Source organism: Rhinolophus ferrumequinum, chromosome 15 (genome assembly GCF_004115265.2).
Source record: "Rhinolophus ferrumequinum isolate MPI-CBG mRhiFer1 chromosome 15, mRhiFer1_v1.p, whole genome shotgun sequence".
Taxonomy (NCBI): domain Eukaryota; kingdom Metazoa; phylum Chordata; class Mammalia; order Chiroptera; family Rhinolophidae; genus Rhinolophus; species Rhinolophus ferrumequinum.
This window is the reverse complement of record NC_046298.1, coordinates 24,791,933-24,800,940: the sequence shown is the minus strand read 5'-3', so window position 1 is coordinate 24,800,940 and position 9,008 is coordinate 24,791,933. Positions and strand designations below refer to the sequence as shown.

The window sequence follows — 9,008 nt, the reverse complement described above, 5'->3', positions numbered from 1 at the left end:
TATATTATATTATATTATATTATACCCAGTCTTATATTATGGTAAAATAAGACCTGGTCTTATATTAATTTTTGCTCTAAAAGACGCATTAGAGCTGAGTCCAGCTAGGTCTTATTTTCGGGGAAACATGGTAATATGTTGCAGACACTGTACTAAAAACTTTATGTGGGTTATTTAATGATCACAAAACCCTATGAGATCGATGCTGTTATTTTCCCTATTTTACCAGTGAGGTAGGGAAAGGCTAGTAACTTTCCTAATTTAATCACAGATCATAAGTGATAGAACCTGATTTGAACACAGGCACACTGCCCCACCAGGCACTACATTATCTGCTACTGTACAGCACCAATCTGAATCAGCTGTTGTGCTAAAGGTAGTTAACTCAATTACTGAACTTTCTTCAGTTTTTTGTATCAGTTTAAGTCATTAAGAAAGTAGTGTGTTCATTTGCTGTGCCAAGCACAGAAAATAGAAAATACGAGGTTAAAGAGATGGAAAATAATGGCCAATATTATTCAGTCCTTACTAAGCACTGCAGACACAGTTACTCATTGAATCTCATAACAACCCTATGAAGAGTACACTGTTAATATCCCCATTATACAGTCGTGAAGACAGAGGCTGAGAGGGGTTAAATATAAAGGAGTAGCAAGTGGCAGAGTTCTGGTGCCTTAACTTGTACCTTGATGTCACACTGACTCTCAAGACATGGTCTTTAAGGACTTTATAATCTGCCCAGGTAGATAGACCCTTGGCCTAGCTTGTCCTACTTATATCCCTGTTCCCTCTAGCCACCCCACTGCCATCATGTCCCTGCTCAGGGATCATTCTAACCACTCAGAACCCACCCTGTACAGCAGCTCACCTGTGTCAAAGTTGAGCACTTGGGCTGCTTCTCCCTCCACAATGACCACGCTGCCTTCACCCTGGAGGTAAGAGTTGGTGACCTGCCCGTAAATGAGCTTGATCTCCAATGGCCTTCTGCCGCACTGCACTGGCGACATGGAGGTGTCCCTCAGACAGGGCTCTGGCTCCATTTTTCAGGTGTTGAATGATGGTGGAAGATCATCTTCCTTATCTGTAAGGAGAGAGCAAGAGACTTGAGAACCTGCGTCGCTGCTTCAGGAAATCCATCACACACGCTGACAAAAATATTTCTTCCCCTACTCCCATCCCGAGGGAAGTTTCCGTTATCGCATCACACAAAAAAATAATGGTAAATGGATTTTCATTAAATTCAGATAGCATATTGAGAATAGTTTAATCTGTTTCAGACTTTCTTTGGCAGACCCTAGATGAAGAGGGCATCTAAATTAATTCCTCTCACATACAGATTAATTCGGCCCAGAATTTTTAAAGATTTTTATGGATTAGCTGGGAGATGCTACATAGGCCCATTAAATTTTGAGGTGATTGGTTTGAAAACTTTTCTCCTGTAGACACCTATAGACATTGCTGAGGGAAGAGGGGCATGGAACCTTCCATATCCAATAAAGAACAAACCTCTTTGTTATAGCACCCAGAGCTAAAGCAAGAAGAAAACAAGGAATATGGGGATAACCTGAAAATGCATTCTATAAGGGATACTGGTCTCTAGGTCGTTGGGGAGAGATAGTATCTTCTGTTGGCAAGAAAAAGGATTTCCAAGGTTAAGGGTTTCTGCTGGTAAATTAGGATCCATGCTAGTGCAGACTCTGGGATACCCATCAATAGCTTTTCCCTCCTACTTATTAATAGGAGTACTTGCCTGGCAGCAATGGGCACCACCCTAGGAATTCAACCCCTATCAGCCAAGCCAATCAAAGCAACTCATTCTCTTTGCCAGTGATTGGTCAGTTGGTAGGTATATAACCCAGTTCTGACCAAGAAGATGTTAGGGGATGTCTTCTGGGAGCTTTTGGGAAGATTTTTCTCCCTTACAAAAAGAGAGGGTTGGAAAAGAGAGCTTGCATGCTACTTGGAACTCCGTGGTATGAAGATGTAGTGCGAAGAATGGAGACAGCCATCTTGGGAGCATGATGGAGACACGGATGATAAACTGAAGCTAGCAGGGAACATGAAGAGAACCTGGGTCACAGATGACACTGTTGAGTCACAGTAATCAATCAATGTCCTTCTGGTTGGGGCCACTTTGTAATGGCCACACAACATCTTACAGCCAAATGCACACTTACAGGTGTGTGCACACTCACTCCCTTGCTGGAAACCAAGATGGCCCAGGGAGATGATCTTTTAATACACGTGGTCTGCCTCTCCAGATTGGCAGCCAATCATTTCACGTGCCAGACTTGGAGTTCCACACGCCTTGGAAGAGCTTCCCTTTCCCAAACAGCAAGCATACGAGGGTCAAACACAGCACATTTTGGTAGAACATCACCAAGTGGAATACATTTTTAGCCTCTGACACCACTGATGCTGCGGATATCTTTCAATTGTCTTGAGTAACCAGGGTCTCACTTGTCATGGCTGTCCACAAGTCAAGGGCTCTTCCTCCTATTGCAGCCTTCTTTGTGGTCAACACTAAATAGTATGTACTAGAATGAGAAGCAGATGGATGGGGCTGAAATCCTAAACCTGACCTATGCTGGCCTGTATGACCAGTCTCCTCCTGCTTGCCTCTCTCCGAACTCAGCTGCTGCCACGCTACCCTCTTTGCCCTGTCCCCACAGTGACTTACGGCCACCTGGATACCTTCATGCATGCTATCTCTGGCCAAATTGCCCCGTTCCTCCTGGCTCTACTTAAGACCTGAGCCTTGTCACTCAAAGCTCAGCACAAATACAGGTTCCTCTAGGAAGCTTTCCCAGCTCTTCAGAACCTTTGTTATAATTCACTTAACACCCTATATGTCTACTTATGGCACTTAACTTGAGTTACAAACATTATTTTAAGTGAGTTAGTCATTTAATGTCTGTTTCACTCAACAGAATGTTAGTGACAGTAGGCAGGGACCATGTTTTAGTCACCACTATATCCCTAGAGTTTAGCATAGTGCCTGGCACATACCATGTTTCCCCAAAAATAAGACCTAGCTGGATAATCAGCTCTAACGCATCTTTTGGAGCAAAAATTAATATAAGACCCAGTATTATATTATATTATATTATATTATATTATATTATATTATATTATACCGGGTCTTATATTAAAATAATAAGACTGGATCTTATATTAATTTTTGCTCTAAAAGACTCATTAGAGCTGATTGTCTGGCTAGGTCTTATTTTTGGGGAAACACAGTAACAGGTGCTCAGGAAATACTTGCTCTCTGAAGAGAAGTTAAAACGGTCCAGACATTTCATCACCTAGGGTGCTCTTAGATGCAATTACTAAATCATAACTAGAAGCTGCTTATACAGTTAGGGCGAAAATATCTCTCATAACCAGAACGCCTGATTTAGAGTGCTTTCAGGACTGGTAATTTAAGGACCCAGGTTTTTTTTATGTTTTCATTTTGTTGTTCTACTTCAGGACACAGGCTTCTTTTCTTCTTGCTCTGGCTCCATTCATGGTGCCAAGATTGCTGCCACAGTTCTAAAGTGAGAAGATAATATCCAGAGGCAGAAAAAGGGAATGTCCCTTTCTCGTGCCCCTGTTCAATAAAGAGGGAAATCTTCCAGGACACCGCTCATTGGCCAGATCCGCGCCACACACACATCCTTGAACTGACCATTTGCAAGGAAAATGGCTTTCAGATTATGCAGTCAGACAGAAGGAGATTTGCCCTGAGGCCAGGGAGGAGCCTACTTCCACTGATCCTTGAATACAATCATGCTTGTATTAGCAAGAAAGAAGGGATATGTGGCTGTGTGTGCCCAAGTGGTGCTGATGCTCAGAGTGAGGAGAAATGTTACAGGCATCCAGGAATGCCTGCCACCCACCCTCATTGTCCATCAAGAAAAAGAAAGTCATTAGAAGAAATAAATTGGCATCAAAATACAGAGTGCAGCCAATGGAGAAAAGTAATTCTGAAGAAAAAAATATCATGATATGAAACTGTTCAATAATGGAGTCAGCACCTATAAATTCTCAGCCTTTTTCATCTTTCTCATTAATAGTACTTCTAATTTAGCCCCACCCATCATCAATATCTATTTGATTGGTCTGATAGTCAACTGTGGTGAACATTTAACAACATAATGCAAATGCAATCAATGTAAATGGATTACAAAGAAGAATTACAAATTTCCCCAAAAGTGTGGGCGTTCATAAAATCAATACAGGTGAATTCAGGGGACAGCTTCGATTGCAGGCAAAGGAACGCACAGAAGTACACCAGTTACCAATGGAGTTGGATAGAGGATGATGATGGGCACCTTCAAAATACATTTGGATTAAAAAGCCAGAAAAAGGCCACTGTCAAAAAATCACGTAGTTCTTGAATACTGTTTTCGCCAGTGAGACCTTTTTTATGTTCCTAATGTTCAGGTCCACTGTGACGGGCAAAGGCTGTAATGCTTTCATACAATTTCGCAGAAAAAATCTAACCATCCCTTCCCTAAAATATTAACATTTGATGCATCTTTTTATTCTAAAATTCAGAGAAGTCGCTATTATGGCTTACACTTGGATAAACATCATGTAAAAATAAACCTATTTTCATAATGTATAGCTCAGTTTTCTCTCCATTTGTCACAGTTTTGACTTAAGGCCTCACTTTAAAAGCGCAAATGATCTTGGGATAACACGGACCTCCAGCATATTAAAACGATGATTATGAAGATTCTCAAGAAACATGGGTAATTAGATGATGCTGAGTGTAGAAAAACGGGGCACCAAAGACTATACCAGATAATCATAAACATGTAAAAATATTTATGTATTTGGACAAGAACTGAAAGCAAAAATAAAAGTGTTTACATATGGGGGAATTAAGGCTAATTCCCTTCCTCTTCCTTTTTTCCCCAAATGCATTTTATTCTTAATAATTTTTTTTGTTAACTAAACAACAAGCCCAGAAAAATAATCCAATATGCGTTTGAGCGATTTAGTCTAGAGTCAGAGTAATGTTGTGTGTTGATTAAGGACACTTCGGACTTAATCCTCACAGGCTATGAAAGGCAGCCTCGAAGATGGCAGGCAGTAACCCCCATCGCCTGGTATTCACACCACTGTGTAACACCCACCCCTTTAATGTAGACTCGACTGATCAACTCTCCTCTAATGCACACGATATGGCAGAAGAAATGAGATGTCACTTAAGAGATTAAGACATACGATATTCAGCCCATGGCTTCCATCTTGGATGTTTAGCCTCTGTCCCTCTTTACTCACTCACGTTGACATTGAGGGAAGCCATCTGCCATGGTATGAGCTGCCTCACAGAGAGGCCTGTATGGCAAAGATCTGACATTTCCTGCCAAGCACCTCATGGGTTAGCTTGAAAACAGATTACACACACACACACACACACACACACACACACACACACACCCAGTTAAGCTTTGAGATAACCACAGGCCTGACCAACACCTGGATTGCAGCCTGGTGAGAGACACTAAGCCAAAGGAAAACCAGCTAAGCCACACCTGGATTCCTGACCCACAGACACTGGGACATCAGTAATGTTGTTTTAAGTGGCTAATTTTGGGAGTCATTTGTTACACAGCCATAGATCACTAATAATGAAGGATTACATTCAAATCTCAGGATATCTGTCCTTTAGGAAGATGATTAATTTACATGATTTATACCAATATGTGCCTGGAAACATTTTTTTAAAACTCCGGATTACCGTTATAGAACTGCTTTTTAGAAATCAATAAATGTTATAAACAGTTTTCTCTAACAGCAGTATTGATGACAACCTACACTTGAAAATACAAAACGAAGGAAAGTGTAAAGTACCGTAGAGTTTCTTAGATGATTAAAAAATAAATATTTCCCTACCCAGCTCTCCCCATACTTACCGAGGAGCTGAGAGTAGGATGGAGAAATCTAACAACTTTCGATCAGAAGCGGGACATGCCGAAGCCATTTGTCCATGGCAGAAGTCTCCATAGGTTTTTCAGGTGGAAACTTGGCTATTTGACTGTCTAATGTGATCTTGGGGATTCCTTCGCTGCAGAAATGACCTCGGTCCCATAAGCAGAGAGATCTAGATAGAGGTTGTGGCCTTGGATTTCTGGTGTGGACACCTGGAGGGAGAAACAGGTTAAGGAGATTGTGGCGAAACAGAATATTGATGACCGTGCTTTCTGATTGGTTCTGACCACAGGTCTGGCATGGATTGACTGACATGGTTATTGCTTTTTATTTTAGCTGAATGCCAAATGTCCCCAATGTACGATCATCCCTGGTTAAGAACCACCGCTCTATAGGATTTTCTTCTACTATTTGACTTTTGGACTCACTTGCTAATACTATGTATTTCCACCCAGGGCTACAGATGAAGTTTTAATAATGAAAGCTAATACTTATTAAATATTTAACAGGTACCAAACCTCTGGCATATACGGTATTATCCAATCTAAACTTTGAAGTAGATACTGATATTAGTGACATGTTCCCGTTGAAGGAGTTGAGACACATTGGAGTAAGGTAAACTAGACTGAGTAAACACTATGGATCAAGAAATGATCATGCATTGTATGGTTAAATCCTGTGGCAAGGCATTAGTATTCCCATTTTAAGTCAAGGAAACTGAGGCTTAGAGAAGTTGAGGAAATTGGTTGCACACCCAGTAAAAGGTGGAGACAGTCTGGTTCTAGAACCTTCTATCCATCCTTGGGTATTTTTTTGTTCTCCCTTATTCACTTTGGGGGAAAAAACAGATGAGGAAAAAATCTGAATATAACTGTTAATAAAGATCTGAGTTTGTTCTAAATTACAGTAGCCCATGTTTTATCCCTGAGTCCCTTTCAATGTGATAAAGGAGAGATTGTTAGTTAAAACACAAGACTGCAGAAAGACATTCCTTTGTTGGAAAGAGTTCTTGCAGTCAGATTTCTAGAGACTCCCCTTTTTTTCCCTGAGACAAAGCACTATTTATACAATATTATATAAACTAAATCCAAAATTTATTCTTATTTATTAACATGTGTTTTCTCTGTCCTGTGATCCTATCTAGGACACCACATTACATTTAGTCGTCATGTCTCCTTAGATCCTCTAGACTGTGACTTTCCTAGCTTTTGATGTCCTTGACCGTTTTGAGGAGTGCTGATCAGGTATTTTGTAGAACGTCCCTCAGTTGGGATTTCTCTGCTATCTTTCTCGTGATTAGTCCGGGGTTACGGATGTTTGGGAAAAAGACCACAGAACTAAAGTACCATTCTCATCACATCATATCAAGGGTATATACTATCACCATGACTTATCACTGTTGGTGTTGACCCTGACCACCTGGCTGAGGTCCTGTTTATCGGGTTGCTCCACCTTAGTTACTCTCCCCTCCCCTTTTCCATACCCTCCTCTCAGGAAGGACAGCACTGTGCACGGCCCACACCAAAGAAGTGGAAATGTTCCACCTCTTTGAGGGCAGAGTATATACGGACATTACCTGGAGTCATTTTAGATACTTTTAAAACATATTTTTGCTTCCCTTACAGTTCTTTAAACATAATAAAGGTTTATTAAATGATTTTGAATGAAAGAATAGGGAAATATTATTAAGGCTAGCATTTTCTTCCACTCATTCACTTCTCCTGAGCCAACAGTACAGTAGTCTCCCCTTATTCACGGTTTTGCTTTCCTGGGTTTCCGGTGACCTACAGTTAACAGCGGGCAAAAGATATTAAATGGAAAATGCCAAAAATAAACAATTCATAAGTTATAAGTTGTGCACTTTTCTGAGTAGCCAGATGAAATTTCCTACCATTCTGAGTCACATGATAAAATCCTGGAGCCTTTCTGAACAGCGAGATGAAATCTCCCACCTTTCTGAGAAGCAGGACGAAATCTCAGAGCGGTTCTAAGTAGTGGTGAAATCTCGCGTGGTCTCTGGCGTGCTCACGAGATCTCCCCGCGAATGTGTGTGAATCATCCCTTTGTCCCGTGTCTCCACCCTGTAAAGGGTCCCCGCTCCCTCGTTACCCAGCCATCTGGATTAAGGAATATTGCAATGCTTATATTCAAGTAATCCTTATTTTACTTAATGATGGCTCCAAAGCGCAAGAGTAGTGATGCTCGCAATTTGGATATGCCACAGAGAAGCCATACAATGCTTCCTCTAAGTGAAAAGGTGAGTGTAGTTCAATAAGATATTTTGAGAGGAGAGATCACATTCACATAACTCTTATTACAGTATATTGTTATAATTGTTCTGTTTTATTATTGGTTATTGTTGTTAATCTGTTACTGTGCCTACTTTATAAATTTAACTTTATCAAAAAACATAGTATATACACATATAGGGTTCAGTGCTAGCCACAGCTTCAGTCATCCACTAGGGGGCTTGGAACATATCCCCAGAGGATAAGGGGGCACTACTGTACATAAGAGACATTTTTCTATGAGCTGTGGACACACTATAAGGCTATAAGACTTCAGGGGCAGAAACCAGGCTTAAGCTATCTTTGTAGAGTAATGTCTGGCAACCTGAAAATGTGGAGTCTGAAAACATTGTTAAATTTGTATGTTTTTTAGAATCTCAAACCACATTGGGTTATTATTCAATTTTCTGGTTTTGAAATTGTACTATAGTTATGTAAGATATTGCCCTGTGAAGGTTACATGGCGGGGAAGGAGAGTTATAATCAGGGGGCAAAAATGTCTAAAAAGACTTCTTAGTGGGGTGATAATGAAAAAATAGTTGAAAAACACTGTTCCCAGATAATGTTTTGTAGGTAATAAAAGAGGGTCAGTCTGAGAGTTTGAGAAGAATATATTGCTAAAACAGGTAGTCAAGGATTATCAGGTCCTGCGTGTCCATTTGAGAGATGAGGAAATTAAGACCAAGAAAGATGCAATTTGCTCCAAGCCCTTCCATGAATTTTTGGCAGGCACAGTACCATAACTGGTAGCTTCTGAGACCAAGATTCGTTCTCCCAATTTACCCTCAGCTT

The 9,008-nt window shown here is 40.7% G+C and overlaps 1 long non-coding RNA gene across 1 annotated transcript; it reads right to left on the bottom strand.

Moving 5' to 3' along the window:
* Nucleotides 1-921: 921 nt before the first annotated feature.
* LOC117034387 (uncharacterized) lies at nt 922-7,910 on the bottom strand. Its single transcript, XR_004425081.1, has 3 exons — nt 7,820-7,910; nt 5,913-6,140; nt 922-1,081 (listed from the first exon to the last, which is right to left on the bottom strand). It is a non-coding gene; the product is annotated as an uncharacterized LOC117034387 (long non-coding RNA).
* Nucleotides 7,911-9,008: the final 1,098 nt, after the last annotated feature.